This window comes from Symsagittifera roscoffensis, chromosome 9, assembly GCF_963678635.1.
Source record: "Symsagittifera roscoffensis chromosome 9, txSymRosc1.1, whole genome shotgun sequence".
Lineage (NCBI taxonomy): Eukaryota > Metazoa > Xenacoelomorpha > Acoela > Convolutidae > Symsagittifera > Symsagittifera roscoffensis.
Window position 1 is genome coordinate 43404038 of NC_087070.1, and position 21217 is coordinate 43425254.

At 35.5% G+C, this 21217-nt stretch overlaps 1 protein-coding gene across 4 annotated transcripts in view; it reads right to left on the reverse strand.

Moving 5' to 3' along the window:
* The window catches only part of LOC134854905 (potassium voltage-gated channel subfamily C member 4-like), a 529156-nt gene that overhangs the window by 123034 nt on the left and 384905 nt on the right, over positions 1 to 21217 (reverse strand). The gene's annotated exons all lie outside the window — the stretch shown is intronic.

Consider the following 21217-nt stretch of genomic DNA (forward strand, 5'->3'; position numbering starts at 1 on the left):
GTTCTAAAATAGTAGTGATGATTTTACATTTTGGCTTGAAAGTTGATGCAGTTTTTGGTGCAGCTGCTACGTATTTCGTTTTGTAATTTCCCACATTTCGTTTTTAAGTTAACTTTAGATTTTTTAATTTAATTTATCTTAACTTATGGCAGTTAAACAGTCTGTTAAATATTCTTTTTCTTAGAAAAAACGCCATTTGCCCAAATGTCATTTGCTCAACTGCTTTCTGCTTAGAGCAGTTCCTGCATATTACGTTTCATAATGTCTTCGGCTTCTTTTTTTTTACAAATTAATTACATTTCAAGTTTTTAAATTTTTTTTATTTTTTCAAATCTCTTTTCACGGCAGTTTAACCCTTTCATTATACTGGGTTGCGTTTCTCAAAAAAATTGGTTATAATGACAAAATACTTGAATTTGCGGTCTAAGCTCTACATATGTAATGGATTATAATGTATATGTTTTTGTCGGAAGTCCATTTAATTCAATTAAAGTACAGGGGCGCTCGGTTCGGAGTCCACAACAGCAAAAAAAGGATTGTAAGGGGAGTTGGAGAAGAGAGAAGTCTTGAGTGTGGAAGCCCCCCCCCCCTGGATGGAAGAGAGACAACGGTTGACCACCTTTCCCAAGCTGATGGGAGAAAACAGAAGCGACAACAGTGTAGAGAAGGCCGTCAACACCATCAACGACACCTGCCCTGAGTTTGTGATCTACACGGATGGCTCCGCGGCGGAAGGAACCAGAGACGGTGGCTCTGCAGTTGCAGTCACGACAGGTGACCTCCACGAGTCAGAGGTGGTACAGGAGATCAAGATCAGAGGACGCACCCTAACCTCTTCTTACGCAGAAGAGCGAGAAGCCCTGCAGGAAGCAACGAAGTGGATCGAGACGAATACGAGAGCAGGGGACAACAAGGTCATGATTTGTACAGACAGTCAATCTCTAGTTGAGGCCATTTTGAACAGCTTCAAGGACACAGAGAAAATCAGGTCCTCCCTTAACCGCGCTGGAGCACACACGATCATCCAATGGGTACCCGGACAGGTCTCCATACCCGGCAACGAAATGGCAGATGAATTGGCAAACGAGGTGGCCAATTCCAGAGAAGAAGAACCGAAACCGGTCTCACTGAGTTGCGCCAAATCCTGTATCAAGAGGACCATGAAGGGCGGAGACCCCTCTCACCACAGGATAGCGGCCGTGTACTCCAACCATTCCAGAGCGAGAGACAAGGAGGCTATCAAAACAAGGAAGGACGCGGTTCTGCTATCAAGACTACCCTCAGGCCAGTGCATGGCCTTCTCAGCGTACAAAAACCTGATGGACCCGACAATAGACCCCTCATGTAGACGATGCAACTAAGATAGAGACACTGTTGAACACTGGCTAGACTGCCCTGGCACCGCAGCTACTAGACAGGAGTTATTTGGAACCATCAACACCGACCTTGACTTCCTTACCCGATACCCGACCGAGACGTTAACGTGGGCAGCGAGGACATTGCCAAAAAGCATTCCCTGCTGACGTATATCATATTCAACAACAACAACAACAACAACAACAACAACAACAACAACAACAACAACAACAACAAAAACAACAACAACAACAACAACAACAACAACAACAACAACTGCAAAGCAGATTGAAGAAAACTAGCAATATCGCAACAAATCTGTTTTCGGCTTCTTGCGAAATCCGCTTGCAGCCCACAAAAAAGACAGCTTGGCCTCGTAAAAAAGGGGTAAGCAAATGGACTCTCAAAATCTCTAAAGTATTTTTGTCAAATTCTTTTAAAAAAATATTTCAAGCATTTTTTGGTGTTTTGCGAAACAATTTTCTTTTGGAAACGTAGACTTTGTCTTTTTGGCGTTCTATGGGATTTTTTTTGTAAAGGATTTTGTTCGCTCTTTATACTTGTTTAATATCAAACATTTGCCTTATTTCCAGTTTGTTTTAAACTTAATGTTTCAAAGTTCAATTACTAGCACTTTAGTTTCGTTAATTTGGTTTCGTTTTGGCCTTTCCGCAATGAATTTGCTTTTAAGTCTTATTGTTTTCGATTTGATCAGAATAAGCGATCAAAGTAACTATTTAGTTCATGAGAATACAATTCAGTTAAATTGGACCTCTGTGACTTTTTTGATCCCGTTGGATCCTGGTTTGGATTTCAGTCAAAAAAGAAGGATCTTGAGTAAAGAGCCTTACTTTCAAGACCCATGTCTGCCTTACAGCAAGTACTACTGCTTGGTCGCATACGAAACTCTTTTACAAGCTGACACAGTTGCATTTATGATAATCAACGCACTTAATGGCGCCTTTTTTGAAATTGAACTGTACGAAAAAACTGAAACTCTTCATAATTCGGCCGTTGAAATTTGCGAACAAAAGTTAGCCCCGATCCATAGGCGTCATAATTTGTTTTATAACGCTGGGTCTGATTGCTGTAGGATGCAATGTATGGCATACAGAACACATGGATTTTCGCGTATGCTGCTATCTCCTACAGAGTATATTTCAAAAATGGTCGATTATTCCGAGCAAAATAAAAGACTGAACTTCATTCAAGCGTATTATCATCCAGATTGTCGTGTTAATGTCATCACCAAAATCGGTTTTGGAACCGGAGGATTAGTTCGTCAAAACCATCCTTATATCTACTCTCCGTATATGCCAGAGATTGATTATTACTTCGGCAACAATGATCTAAGCACCTCTCGGAAAATCCCGTTCGAAAATCCAGGACAATTGATTACTTTCGAATGGTTCAAACAAAATATGATGTGCAGAGATCAATCTTGGATATGCGGCAGAACGAATAATTAGATGACATTGAAATTTTTAGATTGAAATATAGTAATTTACTCTCCGTGGTTGAACCGTTTCAAGGATAGAACCAGGGGCGGATTTAGGGGGGGGGGGCCCTCCCCTCAGGGATTTGACTATATACTAACTTCGAGGGAAAGCGCGCCAAAAAAACGCAATTTTTTTGTCAAAAGTTTTCCAAAAAGTGCCCAAAAATGGCTTCTTTGACCTGTTTTTTCAAACAGTTGGCCAAAACAGCGTCTTTCTACTGCTTTAGGAGAGCTCGGAAAATCAATTTGGTCGACCTAAAAAAAGATCGTCAAAATTTTCGAAATTTTTTGAAAATCCCCCCTCCCACTTGAGAAAATCCTAGATCCGCCCCTGGATAGTACCATCCAGATGGTAAAGGGTCCCACCGGCAGACAATTTCGAATCTAATTTCTTTGTTTTTGAATAGTCAGTTGTAATTTTTATAGTAAGTTTTTGAAGCGGTTCTCTGCCTTTAATTTCATTTAATAGGAGGCCTTTTTTCTTCTAGTTGCTCTGCCCATAGAGTCGCGCAAAAAAATATTATGTTACGATACTTGAGTCCGGATGGATGGATTATACTGAATTCTAATGAAAGCTGGGTAACTAGTAGTCGAATTAATTGTCACCGCAATCTGCTGGAACACAATTCCCATTAAATCAAGCGTTTGCAATTGGAAGTTGAACATAATTTAACATAACGTAACTATAGTGAAATTAACTGACTTCACATCGAAAACTTTGCTAAACATGTTCAATCAAAGGTGTTTAGAGCTGACCAAAAATGAAGAAAATGTCAAAAAACTCAACTAATACTTTGTTTGTGAAAGTCACACTTTTATATCGAACATGAATAATTGCTGGAAAATGTGGAGTGCAACCCAGCCTTTATCAAGATTTTGGCTATTTTGAGGTTAAAAACTTTTTAAGGGTAGGAGTTGTTGCGCAACAATTTTTTCCAGTGTTTTATTATCCAATCATTGGGAATTTGTCATCGGTACCAACTAAGGTAGGCTAGTCAACCATGCAGTGAAGGGACACAATTCAATCACTTTTATTTTATTGCCATTATATGATAGACCAAATTTGACATAGCAGCTATTCGGAGTTTTGATTTTACGCGTCGTCTATTACGAGGCCATACTGTGCATTTTGTGGCAACAAGATTTGCAACAAAGACACTCTCTTTGTTCTTTTTGTGTTCTTTTATTTTCTTTGATCGTTCCAGCAAAAGTTAACATGTTTGAAGATTTGTCTCTGGAATCCACGAACATACAGACACAAAATTTTATCCTGTGCACAATTTGACATCGTAATATTATTTTTGGCTCTTTTTCCTTCCCCCCCCCCACCTCACACAAACATGAATTTTATAGTCTAACGAGTAGTTTTACAAGGTTCATTATGAAGACCAAATATGTTTGTTATGACCTAATCAATTTTCATGACAATCGGACAAAGTGAACAGTAATTTCAAATTGAAAAATTTGCAGGTGGGGGGGAAAAGGAAAAAGAGCCTTATTTTTTGCCATTTGCTAGCATGCAATTCTGTAAAAAGAGCAGGGGCGGATTTCGGGGGGCGCGGGCGGACGCCCCCCCCTCCTCAGGGATTCGACCCCCTGCCGACCCAAAGGGTCCCCCCTTTGATACTTTTTCAGAAATCCATTTTTGGCCGACCGACCCTAAAATTTTCTAAAGGCGCCTTTGGCGCCAATATATACTAACTTTGAGGGGGAGCGCGCGCCAAAAAAACGCGATTTTTTTTGTCAAAATTTCTCAAAAAGCGCCCAAAAACGGCTTTTTTGACTGTTTTTTTTTTTAAATTTGCCTGCGGCGCAGAAAATTTAGCCAAAATAGGGGCAAAACAGTGCTTTGGGAGAGCTTGAAAAATCAATTTGGTCGACCTAAAAAAAAATAGGTCGTCAAAATTTTCGAATTTTTTTTTGAAAATCCGCCCCCCCCGCTCGAGAAAATCCTAGATCCGCCCCTGAAAAAGAGGAAGAAAAATTCGAATCTTAAGCAGTTTCCCTTTCTTCTAAATCGTCTTTAGATAATTTTAGATCAAGAGTATTTTTGGTTGTCAGTTCTGAACTCAATCTTTTCGTGATTTTCTGAACATATTGTGACTGATTCATAAGAAGATGATTTTAGCACGCGTTTTCTAAGACAACATGCTGCATTTGTAGAGCAAAACACTAATTAGACAAAAAGACTCGTATCAGGGCAATGTCATCCCGGGTTGACCTGCTCATAAGGAAAACGCTTGTTATACAATTTCACAAAGCTACCCGCAATGAAACTCCATGGATAATAATCGATTATAACGGATTTTCATGGTCTGTCTCCATAAAATTCTACAAAAATCAATAATAATGGATTAAAAAATTAAAAAGCGATTATGAAAAAAATTAAATAGAAATCAAATTAAACTATTTTAATTGATTATAATAGATTATAAAGGATTATAACAGATTTTATAAGTTAGAGGAGGGTAAGCGGGTCAGTGGTTACTAAGGGTAGCTGCAAAAATATTTTTTGGTAAAATTTAACTAAATGCTAGTAGGTTTAGAAATCGAGTAGGCTTAGAAATCCAATTATAACGGGTTTTGAATGGAATATAATCGAATTTTCTTCTCTAAAATAATGGATTATAATGGATTAAAATCAATTACGTGGTCCCAAAGTGTAATTATAATTATTCGATTCTAATGCCAATTTTTTTGACCACGAAACTCGATTATAAAATCAGTTATTATCCATGGCACCTCAGGGCTGGTAATGAAAAAACGGTAGTCACACAATTTCATGTTAAAAAAATTATTTGAATAGCATTTTTCAAAAACAAAAAATTTTCATTCACAACAATCAAAAATTATAAACTAAAACTGACACCCTGTTTGTTAACTGATACCCCGTAGAAAACCCCAAGCATATTCAGAAAAATTATCAAAAAAAAAGAATTTAAATTAATTTTGTTCTTAACTCTGAGAAATCCATAAACTTAGATGTGAAACAATCATTAAATGTTTTCTAACTCTTACCTCTCTGGGGGGTTTCTGAGATCTTTTTTCTTCTTTTTCCTTTTTGAGCAAAAAAAAACTCTTTTTATTTTAAATTAATTGATACTGAAAATAGTGTCGGATAAAGAGCCGTCTAGAGAAAAATCCACAAAATCTCTGATTTGTTCCAGAAGCAAAACATTTACCAGTCTGTAATCCAACTTATTAATTAGCTTAAGGATTTGTACTCCCAGCTGTAAAACAAGCGCATAACGCAAAGCAGAATTGAGGGTTTTAAATGTGTCCCAAAATTTGATTTTTTTCTTTGACATGATTTGCATTTCTGGAAGATTGTTTTCTTCCAATTGAGTAAGTAACTGGTTGAGGATTAATAAACCCAGAAAAATATCAAATCTATTAAACCAAAATAAACTTCTTTTTTTTGGTGATGGTGGAGCAGATGCTACATGTTTTGCTGTTTTAATTTGCTTTTCTTGTTCCGTCCATTTCAAAAATGTGGAGAAACAATACATTCGGGTGTGTTGTAGCTTTTTTATTGCTTTTCACGCAAAATTAGGTACCACAAATAAATATCAGATTGTTTTGAGTAATATATCAGATCAGAATTGTTTGAGACGTGATTCGAACGACATTAAGAAAATAAAAAAAACTTTCGCAGTGTCAATAAAAACCAGTTCAAAAGTTTTGGTTTCTGTCTAATTTCGAGCTAATAAGTGAGCCAGGAGCCTTGAAATAGTTCAGTTAAACTTAATTTAAGCCGTGGAAACTTGGCTCTTCTTGAGTAAAGTAAGTTTTTGGGAGTTTTTCAGCGCATAGTTGAATTTTTTTTTGCTTGATAGTTGAGCAACGATAAAAACATATGTTATTTTTCATCTTTGTTTTCAAAAATAACGCTTTGAATTTCAATGAGGAGAAGTCAATCAGTTTGAACCAAAGATTTTTAACAAAATACTTGTTACTTTTTCTCTTTTCTCGTTTCAGATTATTCTGCCCTTATTTTGTATTCAGTTGACAAGGCTATCATCTAATAAAATTTGGGAACATTCTAAACAGAATATATTGTTCTTCCTTATTTCCGAAAAAGATGAGAATATCATAATCCTGGTGATATATTTTTTTCATTTTTCAGATCAATTTTTGAAACAAAATAGAACATTACGAGGCCAAACTGTGCTAGGATTCAGAGACAAGTCGTTGAATTTGTTCCAAAAAGTGGGTTAATTTCTTTTACTTACTAAACTAAGAACAAGAAGTGTAACATTTTATCGGCACATAAGTTTTGTCGCGGATTCCGCAACGAGCGATTAGGTGTTCTGGTTTCCTCAAATGTCAATAATTTCCGCATATTTGAAGCCGATTTTGTAAACAATTTACGAATTCTGCTCACAGTTACGGATTTAACGACGGATAATTTTAGTTTACACATTTATAAAGAGTTGTGAGGGTTCCACATACTGTTCCGTTTTGCGCAAAGTTAGCAAATTTGTCTGTTTTTTGAGCAATTTTGAGTGATACAGTGTTTTAGTTTTGGGTTCGTAACACCAAACCCCCGTAATTCATAATAGAATTTAATGTCTTTTTTTCGGTCAGTTTTTATAAAAATGATTAGAATTCATTAAAAAGGGTTATAATTCTAGTAAATTTTTGTCAATATTATCCATTATATTCAATAATGATCGACTACATTTGATTGTTCTAAAATAGTAGTGATGATTTTACATTTTGGCTTGAAAGTTGATGCAGTTTTTGGTGCAGCTGCTACGTATTTCGTTTTGTAATTTCCCACATTTCGTTTTTAAGTTAACTTTAGATTTTTTAATTTAATTTATCTTAACTTATGGCAGTTAAACAGTCTGTTAAATATTCTTTTTCTTAGAAAAAACGCCATTTGCCCAAATGTCATTTGCTCAACTGCTTTCTGCTTAGAGCAGTTCCTGCATATTACGTTTCATAATGTTTCGGCTTCTTTTTTTTTTACAAATTAATTACATTTCAAGTTTTTAAGTTTTTTTTATTTTTTCAAATCTCTTTTCACGGCAGTTTAACCCTTTCATTATACTGGGTTGCGTTTCTCAAAAAAATTGGTTATAATGACAAAATACTTGAATTTGCGGTCTAAGCTCTACATATGTAATGGATTATAATGTATATGTTTTTGTCGGAAGTCCATTTAATTCAATTAAAGTACAGGGGCGCTCGGTTCGGAGTCCACAACAGCAAAAAAAGGATTGTAAGGGGAGTTGGAGAAGAGAGAAGTCTTGAGTGTGGAAGCCCCCCCCCCTGGATGGAAGAGAGACAACGGTTGACCACCTTTCCCAAGCTGATGGGAGAAAACAGAAGCGACAACAGTGTAGAGAAGGCTGTCAACACCATCAACGGCACCTGCCCTGAGTTTGTGATCTACACGGATGGCTCCGCGGCGGAAGGAACCAGAGACGGTGGCTCTGCAGTTGCAGTCACGACAGGTGACCTCCACGAGTCAGAGGTGGTACAGGAGATCAAGATCAGAGGACGCACCCTAACCTCTTCTTACGCAGAAGAGCGAGAAGCCCTGCAGGAAGCAACGAAGTGGATCGAGACGAATACGAGAGCAGGGGACAACAAGGTCAAGATTTGTACAGACAGTCAATCTCTAGTTGAGGCCATTTTGAACAGCTTCAAGGACACAGAGAAAATCAGGTCCTCCCTTAACCGCGCTGGAGCACACACGATCATCCAATGGGTACCCGGACAGGTCTCCATACCCGGCAACGAAATGGCAGATGAATTGGCAAACGAGGCGGCCAATTCCAGAGAAGAAGAACCGAAACCAGTCTCACTGAGTTGCGCCAAATCCTGTATCAAGAGGACCATGAAGGACGGAGACCCCTCTCACCACAGGATAGCGGCCGCGTACTCCAACCATTCCAGAGCGAGAGACAAGGAGGCTATCAAAACAAGGAAGGACGCGGTTCTGCTATCAAGACTACCCTCAGGCCAGTGCATGGCCTTCTCAGCGTACAAAAACCTGATGGACCCGACAATAGACCCCTCATGTAGACGATGCAACTAAGATAGAGACACTGTTGAACACTGGCTAGACTGCCCTGGCACCGCAGCTACTAGACAGGAGTTATTTGGAACCATCAACACCGACCTTGACTTCCTTACCCGATACCCGACCGAGACGTTAACGTGGGCAGCGAGGACATTGCCAAAAAGCATTCCCTGCTGACGTATATCATATTCAACAACAACAACAACAACAACAACAACAACAACAACAACAACAACAACAACAACAACAACAACAACAACAACAACAACAACAACAACAACAACAACAACAACAACAACAACAACAACAACTGCAAAGCAGATTGAAGAAAACTAGCAATATCGCATTCGGCTTGTTGCGAAATCCGCTTGCAGCCCACAAAAAAGACAGCTTGGCCTCGTAAAAAAGGGGTAAGCAAATGGACTCTCAAAATCTCTAAAGTATTTTTGTCATATTCTTTTTAAAAAATATTTCAAGCATTTTTTGGTGTTTAGCGAAACAATTTTCTTTTGGAAACGTAGACTTTGTCTTTTTGGCGTTCTATGGGATTTTTTTGTAGAGGATTTTGTTCGCTCTTTATACTTGTTTAATATCAAACATTTGCCTTATTTCCAGTTTGTTTTAAAATTAATGTTTCAAAGTTCAATTACTAGCACTTTAGTTTCGTTAATTTGGTTTCGTTTTGGCCTTTCCGCAATGAATTTGCTTTTAAGTCTTATTGTTTTCGATTTGATCAGAATAACCGATCAAAGTAACTATTTAGTTCATGTGAATACAATTCAGTTAAATTGGACCTCTGTAACTTTTTTGATCCCGTTGGATCCTGGTTTGGATTTCAGTCAAAAAAGAAGGATCTTGAGTAAAGAGCCTTACTTTCAAGACCCATGTCTGCCTTACAGCAAGTACTACTGCTTGGTCGCATACGAAATTCTTTTACAAGCTGACACAGTTGCATTTATGATAATCAACGCACTTAATGGCGCCTTTTTTGAAATTGAACTGTACGAAAAAACTGAAACTCTTCATAATTCGGCCGTTGAAATTTGCGAGCAAAAGTTAGCCCCGATCCATAGGCGTCATAATTTGTTTTATAACGCTGGGTCTGATTGCTGTAGGATGCAATGTATGGCATACAGAACATATGGATTTTCGCGTATGCTGCTATCTCCTACAGAGTATATTTCAAAAATGGTCGATTATTCCGAGCAAAATAAAAGACTGAACTTCATTCAAGCGTATTATCATCCAGATTGTCGTGTTAATGTCATCACCAAAATCGGTTTTGGAACCGGAGGATTAGTTCGTCAAAACCATCCTTATATCTACTCTCCGTATATGCCAGAGATTGATTATTACTTCGGCAACAATGATCTAAGCACCTCTCGGAAAATCCCGTTCGGAAATCCAGGACAATTGATTACTTTCGAATGGTTCAAACAAAATATGATGTGCAGAGATCAATCTTGGATATGCGGCAGAACGAATAATTAGATGACATTGAAATTTTTAGATTGAAATATAGTAATTTACTCTCCGTGGTTGAACCGTTTCAAGGATAGTACCAGGGGCGGATTTAGGGGGGGTGGGGTACGCCCCTTCCCCTCAGGGATTTGACTATATACTAACTTCGAGGGAAAGCGCGCCAAAAAAACGCAATTTTTTTGTCAAAGTTTTCCAAAAAGTGCCCAAAAATGGCTTCTTTGACCTGTTTTTTCAAACAGTTGGCCAAAACAGCGTCTTTTTACTGCTTTAGGAGAGCTCGGAAAATCAATTTGGTCGACCTAAAAAAAGGTCGTCAAAATTTTCTAAATTTCTTTGAAAATCCCCCTCCCACTTGAGAAAATCCTAGATCCGCCCCTGGATAGTACCATCCAGATGGTAAAGGGTCCCACCGGCAGACAATTTCGAATCCAATTTCTTTGTTTTTGAATAGTAAGTTGTAATTTTTATAATAAGTTTTTGAAGCGGTTCTCTGCCTTTCATTTCATTTAATAGGAGGCCTTTTTTTCTAGTTGATCTGCCAATAGAGTCGCGCAAAAAAATATTATGTTACGATACTTGAGTCCGGATGGATGGATTATACTGAATTCTAATGAAAGCTGAGTAACAAGTAGTCGAATTCATTGTCACCGCAATCTGCTGGAACACAATTCCCATTAAACCAAGCGTTTGCAATTGGAAGTTGCACATAATTTAACATAACGTAACTATAGTGAAATTAACTGACTTCACATCGAAAACTTTGCTAAACATGTTCAATCAAAGGTGTTTAGAGCTGATCAAAAATAAAGAAAATGTCAAAAAACTCAACTAATACTTTGTTTGTGAAAATCACACTTTTATATCGAACATGAATAATTGCTGGAAAATGTGGAGTGCAACCCAGCCTTTATCAAGATTTTGGCTATTTTGAGGTTAAAAACTTTTTAAGTGTAGGAGTTGTTGCACAAAAATTTTTTCTAGTGTTTTATTATCCAATCATTGGGAATTTGTCATCGGTACCAACTAAGGTAGGCTAGTCAACCATGCAGTGAAGGGACACAATTCAATCACTTTTATTTTATTGCCATTATATGATAGACCAAATTTGACATAGCAGCTATTCGGAGTTTTGATTTTACGTGTCGTCTATTACGAGGCCAAACTGTGCATTTTGTGGCGACAAGATTTGCAACAAGGACATTCTCTTTGTTCTTTTTGTGTTCTTTGATTTTCTTTGATCGTTCCAGCAAAAGTTAACATGTTTGAAGATTTGTCTCTGGAATCCACGAACATACAGACACAAAATTTTATCCTGTGCACAATTTGACATCGTAATATTATTTTTTTGCCATTTGCTAGCATGCAATTCTGTAAAAAGTGCAGGGGCGGATTTAGGGGGGGGGGGGCGGGGTGCGGACGCCCCCCTCCCCTCAGGGATTCGACCCCCTGCCGACCCAAAGGGTCCCCCCTTTGATACTTTTTCAGAAATCCATTTTTGGCCGACCGACCCTAAATTTTTTCTAAAGGCGCCTTTGGCGCCAATATATACTAACTTTGAGGGGGAGCGCGCGCCAAAAAAACGCGATTTTTTTTTGTCAAAATTTCTCAAAAAGCGCCCAAAAACGGCTTTTTTGACTGTTTTTTTTAAATTTGCCTGCGGCACAGAAAATTTAGCCAAAATAGGGGCAAAACAGTGCTTTGGGAGAGCTTGAAAAATTAATTTGGTCGACCTAAAAAAAATAGGTCGTCAAAATTTTCGAATTTTTTTTGAAAATCCCCCCCTCGAGAAAATCCTAGATCCGCCCCTGAAAAAGAGGAAGAAAAATTCGAATCTTAAGCAGTTTCCCTTTCTTCTAAATCGTCTTTAGATAATTTTAGATCAAGAGTATTTTTGGTTGTCAGTTCTGAACTCAATCTTTTCGTGATTTTCTGAACATATTGTGACTGATTCATAAGAAGATGATTTTAGCACGCGTTTTCTACGACAACATGCTGAATTTGTAGAGCAAAACACACTAATTAGACAAAAAGACTCGTATCAGGGCAATGTCATCCCGGGTTGACCTGCTCATAAGGAAAACGCGTGTTATACAATTTCACAAAGCTACCCGCAATGAAACTCCATGGATAAAAATCGATTATAACGGATTTTCATGGTCTGTCTCCGTAAAATTCTACAAAAATCAATAATAATGGATTAAAAAATTAAAAAGCGATTATGAAAAAAATTAAATAGAAATCAAATTAAACTATTTTAATTGATTATAATAGATTATAAAGGATTATAACAGATTTTATAAGTTAGAGGAGGGTAAGCGGGTCAGTGGTTACTAAGGGTAGCTGCAAAAATATTTTTTGGTAAAATTTAACTAAATGCTAGTAGGTTTAGAAATCGAGTAGGCTTAGAAATCCAATTATAACGGGTTTTGAATGGAATATAATCGAATTTTCTTCTCTAAAATAATGGATTATAATGGATTAAAATCAATTACGTGGTCCCAAAGTGTAATTATAATTATTCGATTCTAATGCCAATTTTTTTGACCACGAAACTCGATTATAAAATCAGTTATTATCCATGGCACCTCAGGGCTGGTAATGAAAAAACGGTAGTCACACAATTTCATGTTAAAAAAATTATTTGAATAGCATTTTTCAAAAACAAAAAATTTTCATTCACAACAATCAAAAATTATAAACTAAAACTGACACCCTGTTTGTTAACTGATACCCCGTAGAAAACCCCAAGCATATTCAGAAAAATTATCAAAAAAAAAGAATTTAAATTAATTTTGTTCTTAACTCTGAGAAATCCATAAACTTAGATGTGAAACAATCATTAAATGTTTTCTAACTCTTACCTCTCTGGGGGGTTTCTGAGATCTTTTTTCTTCTTTTTCCTTTTTGAGCAAAAAAAAACTCTTTTTATTTTAAATTAATTGATACTGAAAATAGTGTCGGATAAAGAGCCGTCTAGAGAAAAATCCACAAAATCTCTGATTTGTTCCAGAAGCAAAACATTTACCAGTCTGTAATCCAACTTATTAATTAGCTTAAGGATTTGTACTCCCAGCTGTAAAACAAGCGCATAACGCAAAGCAGAATTGAGGGTTTTAAATGTGTCCCAAAATTTGATTTTTTTCTTTGACATGATTTGCATTTCTGGAAGATTGTTTTCTTCCAATTGAGTAAGTAACTGGTTGAGGATTAATAAACCCAGAAAAATATCAAATCTATTAAACCAAAATAAACTTCTTTTTTTTGGTGATGGTGGAGCAGATGCTACATGTTTTGCTGTTTTAATTTGCTTTTCTTGTTCCGTCCATTTCAAAAATGTGGAGAAACAATACATTCGGGTGTGTTGTAGCTTTTTTATTGCTTTTCACGCAAAATTAGGTACCACAAATAAATATCAGATTGTTTTGAGTAATATATCAGATCAGAATTGTTTGAGACGTGATTCGAACGACATTAAGAAAATAAAAAAAACTTTCGCAGTGTCAATAAAAACCAGTTCAAAAGTTTTGGTTTCTGTCTAATTTCGAGCTAATAAGTGAGCCAGGAGCCTTGAAATAGTTCAGTTAAACTTAATTTAAGCCGTGGAAACTTGGCTCTTCTTGAGTAAAGTAAGTTTTTGGGAGTTTTTCAGCTCCATATTAAAAAATTTTTTTGTCAAAAATTGAAAAAAAATTCTGCAAAACAATAGAAAAAGTTTTTGAATATATCAAAGTTTCAAAGTTTTTCAATTTATCATAATTTTCATCTATTTTTGTTTAAATTAAAACTATAGTTTTTAAAAAAAATTTCAGTATCGGATTCACATAGAACACATTCTTCAAGAAAAATATTAAAGAAATAAAGAAGTATCATCAGCAAAAAAATATGTTCTTTGATGAACAAAAAAGCCTTCCAAAATGTCGAAATTTTTACTGAAGTGACAGAATCACTCATTGTACTTTCCACTGTTTTGAGATAAATATCCTTCAAGACTTTCTGTCACTATAAATTTTATTCAACGAAATTGACTAACATTTTAATATCAGTGTTAGACAACCCAAACTCTGGTATTTTAGATTTCAAGATTGCAGAAGTGTGCAGAAGATGTTTTTGTTCAATTCTATCATCAACTAAAGTTTATCAAAATATGAATAAAATTCAGTCATTTATACTTTCAAAAGAGGTAATTGTAAAATCAGTGATAACCATTACAATCACCTATGTAAGGAGTTAAAGATTCTCAAAAAAAATCTTATTTTCAGAAAGTTGTCAGTTTTGACCATTTCTTTAAAAAACTAAGCAGTTCAGAGCAACAAGATGTTGTCAAAAAAAATTCCTGTTTCGGTTCGCTTCGCAATACTTGCCTTCCTATAAAATATTTTACTCAAAACTGCCAAAAGTTATATCTGTATCTAAGGTTAACAAAAAAGATAGCTTTCTACAAATGGCAACTAAATTATTGGTGTGGAATACTTTTCAGTTTCATACTTTGGGTTTGATTATTCAGTAAAGACCAACACGCACCAACCGGATAGCCACAAGGTGGGCATGTACCACTTGTTGGTGTTATTTTGTTCGATGAACAAAAAATGAACCAATATTTTTTCCAACGAAAACATCAAGAACCTTGCTCATGCTCCCTTGTTTAAACATTATTATTTGTAGTTTTCATAGGAAAAATTTATACCAAGATTTCTTTCAACTATAAGTTAAAAAAGGCTTTCACAAAATTAGGTTTTTTGTATGAAAAGTGGCTCAGTCTGTGAATTTAAAACCAGCGAAATTGTAAGAACTAAATCTCCATATCAGAAGTTATTCCATCAAAAAATTACCAAAAAATTGTGATAACAACTTTTTTTTTATTATTTATCAAATTCATTTACCATAGATAAAAAACGTATCTTTCAGTTTCTCATCCAGTCGACAAGTAGTTCTCAGACCCGACATCACGAATTCATCTGGTGGTCTTTAATTGATTCAAAATAATATCTCAAATTGTTTTAAAAAAGAAGGCAACTCAAAGAGCTCCCCCTGATGCCTGCCATCGAAATTTACTTTTCAACAACCTTTTATTGGTTTTTACCTTCGGTCTCCACTCCTTGTTATTTTTGCTACCTCACCAATAAACACAATAAATTCTTTATTGTTATTGCTTAGTACATTATTGAATTCAATGGGTTACAATTAGTATAGGTTATTTTTAATTAAGGTAAGTAAGAGTCAAAAAAATCTTTTAATGTTAAAAAAAATAACAATAATTTTTGTAACTATCTGATGTGAGCCTATGCCAGAGGTAGCATTCTCATAGAGTAATTTTATATAAGCTGCACCGTCTGTTCATCACGCTATCTTTTTTTCGGCCGGATAGATTCGTGCAACTTCTTATTCTAATACCAATCTTAATCTTACTCTTATATCTCCGAGTCTCAATAGATCTAGTGTATACTGGTATTCGCGAGTTACGTTTATGGAACTTGTTCCAAAGAAGAGCAACAGCTGTCTTCTAACATTTATTCAAGTTGTTCTGGTGCTGAAACTACTAGTAGTTTCAACACTACAAATAAATATCAGTGTTAGTTATGGATCAAGATTGGTTAGTAAGGAACGTTTTAAAGGGATAGATTTTATCAAGAATATAATTAGTTACAAATAAAACTTTCAAACTGGCTCCACCCATCCGGGTTTTAGAGAGTTATAAATTTCAATTTTTTTGTAGTGAAGGATGGATGGAGAAATTTCTGTTCTTCGGAGCAGTTTCTTTTGAGCGGTTGGAGCAGTGACTGCGTGAAGGAGGAAGAGATGTAGTTGTGTTCGTAGAGAGAAGAAGGGCAGTTGTTCGTGTTCTAGAAGTGGGTCTCGCTTTATCCTAGGTCGTCTTTTGAGTGATCGTGTCATGATTTTAGATCGATGCAAATGATGTGTCGATTTCGTTAAATTAGAGCGAGACTACGTGCAAGATAGGGTTTGACCTTTCTGTTTGAAGTGCCATGTGTCTAGGATCTGTATGTGAGTTCAACATCGAGTTGGTCATTGTTCTTCATCAATGGGTTTCTTTTCTGCGATGTTGGATCCAAACTTCAAATCCTGTGAAGATTGTGACTACGGCAGAAAAACCAATTTATCCAGTTTCAATCTGGTTTTAATCTGGTTTGGGTATCGTTGGACTTTCTTATACATGTGGTTGGTTTTGTGGTGTTAGTAAATTAGAGTTGTAATCAGTTAGATTTTGAAACTAGAAATTGATTTAGTAAACATTTCTACGTGGGCGAGTTGTGCGTGTTTGATGGAAAGAGTGGGTGAATTGTGGGCGAGTAAAGAAACTAGTTAAAAATTTACAAAAGAAGCTCACATAAAAAGGTTAGTTTTCTTGTAATTTATTTTCATTTTATCAATTTACTGCTTTGAATGGTTTGAACAGAGTTATTAATTTTGAACCCCCAAATTGTTGAATTCAGAATACTAATAATTGCTCTATCGTATGAGCTTGTATTGTAATTAAATGGCGTTCTATCTGTGGTTAATGGATATAAATTTCAAAAATTTTTGTCAAACGAAATTGTTTCAATTGCTGAGCATGAAAAATCATTTGGTACATCAAAACATTTTTCGTGATACTATTTGGGGTCCCATACCTAATCTGGTTTATCTGCCTAAATCTTTTCTAGGTTGTTCAAATAGGTCTAGATTCTATTGAAAATGATCTCATAGACCATGCTAGATTTTTTCGTAGATCGTTTATTGTGGTTTCTGAAACTTCTCTATCAACAAGTTTTCGCAATTTGCCTTTAATTATTGTGATGCCAGATTTATTTTTGTTCTTAGTGCTATATGTCGGGATATTTGTGGTGGAGATACATAAACAGTTTCGCTTGTATCTATTATAGAAAGATAATTATATATGATTGAAAAACATCATTTGTGATTATTGAGTCTGCTCGTTGCAAACTTTGATGTTTAGAGAAACTTAATTCTGTCTCGTCTCTTTGTATTTGGTGCTTTTTGGAAATCTGGCGTTAGAAGTTCAATGATGAATATACAGTTTTGTGGGGTTATTTTACACATGCTTGATAGTTAATACTCTTGTATTTGCCTTTTTATTGTTACCTCTGGGAATTTTGTAGGCATGGGCTACTAATTTGTTGAAATAAAATTAAGATGAGAATGTGACAAAGTTGTATTTGACCGCTTGATGGGTCACTGATGGTAATTATGACAAATGGTAGAATAGACTTTTTCTCGAAGTTATCGTCGTAATGAATCATTTTTTATGTGATATAACGGTTAATAAGTAACTTTCAATTTGCCACAGAGATTGATTCCAAGTGTATGTTTGTACTGGTTTTCTGCTTTAATTGTTTTTTAGTGTACGTTTTCTTTTTAATGCTGATGCTGCTGTTGCTTCTGAATCGGAAAGAAGTCGTTGTTCCTTTTGATGTAATGGTTGTTTTTTTCTCGTTTTTTGAGGTCTTCGAGACTTTGCATGATTGCTGTATCGGATTTGAAAATTGCGTTTCGCTTCTCAAAAAAAATGCTTTAACAAAATATGTTTTTGTTTTCAGATAATCGTCTTCCTTCTTGTTTTATTTTTGATTTGATATATCCTATATTTTGTTTTTGTGGTGATATAAAAAGATCGTATCTAGAGTTTTGATTTAGACAATTATGTAAAATATATTGTTTGTTTGCTTAACTATTTTTTGACATAAGTGTTAGGATGAGTGATGCAAAATCCAGGTTTTATTTAAAATCCCTATTTCCTAAAAAAAACTGTTAGTTCTTACTCTCTTTTTGTGAGATTATCCTAAATTCTCGGGTCGCTTTTTCGTGGCACGACGGGTTAGGGAGAGAGTATTTTAAACATTTAAGTCATCTTAATCTTGCCTAAGTGGGGATCGATATTAGATCGAGGGTTAGAGAACAGTAACTCAATCAACAAGAATCGTTAGATACTATTTAAGGGCTTGCTAGTCCTAAGTGTTTTTTTTCTAATCCCAAGGGGACCAATAAAAGGAAGGGTCAAGTGAAGTATGAGTAACCGAAGTTCAAATTATTGCTCAAATTAATTAAAATGGTATCTGAGAAAATATATTTGAGACAAAAATTTCACTAATTCTTGGGTCGTTTGTAAATTTTGGAGAATGAATCAACGTTTGAGCTCGTTAGACACTTGTTCTAAAAAGTAGGATTTGAATGAGAGAGGAACAATTTGGTGATCTGGTTCCAAGGAAAGCATTGATGATCAGAGGCTCAGAGAAAATTTTTTGAAAAGAATTACGACTAAAGATCCAAGGGGAAGCTTTGATGTTCTGATTTAAAGTTTAAAGTTAAAAGTTTAAAAATTCAAAAATAAAATCAAGGAGAAGCCTTGATTATTAAAAATTTGAAATAATTTTAAAATTCTTAGAGACCCAAGAAAAGGTTTGATGATCTTGTTTTTGATTGAAATAGATAATTAAACACTCTTGATTGTTTTAGGAAAAATATAAAAAACGATCATCCTCGAGAAGCAAAGAAGTTTTGTGACACTAACAAAATTTAAAAGTTTCACTAACTTTGTTTAATTGTTTGTATCTGTGTTGAATTGATAAATTTATAAAACGTATGTTTTTTCAGAACAATCAAGTCTGATTTCAAATTTGAAGCTAGGCAAAGTTTTTGTCGACGTTTTGTTGTTTTATAAATATATTGTTAGCTTTGTTATTTAATTTAAAATATCTCCATTGGATACATTTAGGGCTCTAATTTTGTTTGATGCAGCTTATATAATAGCTAAATAATAATTTTATCGCACAATTAGGTTTGAGTTTTTGTCGTCGTCTGTGTTTTTGCTTTGCGATGCAGGTATTTGATTTATCATCTTTGTTGTGATCTGGTTTTGTCTTTAGTATTCGCTCGGCTTGATTAGACTTAATGATACGTGGAAATAAGCTAAATTTTTCTACTGATTTCTAAGATCAATTCTTAGTTTTTTTGCTAATTCTAGGTTTTTGCTACATCTAAATTAGTATTGGTCTGCACAAGACTCGTTGGTCGCACCAAATGTGTTTAGATACGGGTTGGCTTTCTCATAGAGTAAATTCAGATAAGGTAAGCCGTTTCTTCGTCGTTGCTATCTTATTTTCGGCCGGATAGATTCGTGCAACTTCTTAGTCTAATACCAATCTTAATCTTACTCTTATATCTCCTAGTCTCAATAGATCTAGCTTATACTGGTATTCTCGCTGGAAGAGAAAGAGGCAACTGATTTCTAATTCGATTTAATTTTTCTCTGGCTGAAACTTTGAACAGTTTCAGTCTTACAATTTATCATAAATTTTAGTATTGGATCATGTTTGACTAGTTCTAAAAACTTTACAGTGATAAAAAAAAGTCATTCGAACTGGTTCTAACTGGTTGGTTGCAAACTGCTGCTTGAAACGAGATCGAGTCAAACATTTTGTTCATTGGTTTTCATCAAAAGGTTCAAATTATATTTTTGATCACAAGTAACCATATTTAATGAATTTATGCTATCAAATTTGATGCATAAAAGTTGCTGAGTCCTCAAGTCTTTCAATCTAACAATTATTAAATTTAGGCTATTTCTAAGATGGTTGTTCTCATCGATTACAATGAAAGATGATGATACTGCATTGTTCGTTCGGTTAGTGTGGTTCTACTAATTTTTCCAACAATTACAGCTAGTGATCTATTTTTCTGACAGAGTTCTTCAGGGCTGAAGGGCGGAGCAGCCTAGTCGAGTCTGATACCTGATGTGGAGGTGTATGTGGGGCTGAATTGATGTTTTAACGCCACATGGGGAGTCGGTTGATCTGTAGTTTTGCTTCATGTACTTCTCATAGAGTAACTTCAGATGAGGTAAGCCGTCTGCTCGCTACGCTATTTTATTTTTGGCCGGATAGGTTTGTGCAGCTTCTTGGTCCAATCCGATCCTAATCTTACTCCTATATTTCCTAGACTCAATAAATCTAGTATATACTGGTATTCTCGCGAGGTTAGAGAAGAGAAAGAGGCAACTGATTTCTAAATTGAATTATTTTTCTCTGGCATGAATAGTATATACTGAATAGTTTCAGGCAACTGATTTCTAAAATGAATAGTTTCAGTATTATAAATTATCATAATCTTTAGTAATGGAACATGTTTGGCTAGTTCTAAAAACTTTACAGTGATAAATTTCAAAGTGTGTAAAAAAATTTATTAGCAGTGGTTTCAACTGGTTGGTTGTAAACTGCTGCTTGAAACGAGATTGAGTCAAACATCTTGTTCATTGGTTTCCAACGAACGGCTTAAATCACAATTTTGATCACAAGTAACCTTGCTTAGGGATTTTATGCTTTCAAATTTGATGCATTAAAGTAGCTGTCCTCAAGCATTTCAATCTAAGAATTTGCAAGTCCCAGCTATTTCTATGGTGGTTGTTCTCATCGATGACCTTGATTGATAATGATACTGCATTGCTCGTTATTGTGTGGTTCTACTGATTTTTTTCAACAGTTACTCCTAGTGACCAATTTTTCTGACAGATATCTTAACGACTGAAGGGCGGAGCAGCCTAGTCGAGTCTGATGCCTGATTTTGAGGTGTATGTGGGGCTGAGTTAATGTTTTAACGCCACGTGGGGAGTTGGTTGATCTCTAGTTTCGCTTCATATACGGTTGGTTACATAAAGGTTACAAAAATATATATAATTATTTTATTAAATATTTTTGTAACCTTTACGTATTCAACCGTACATGAAGCAAAACTAGAGATCAACCAAATAAGCAATGGCCTGTTAAAATTAAAAGAATACCGATAATACTCTCAATGCTTTGACTGATGGAGAGCCTCTCAGTTTAAATCTATAC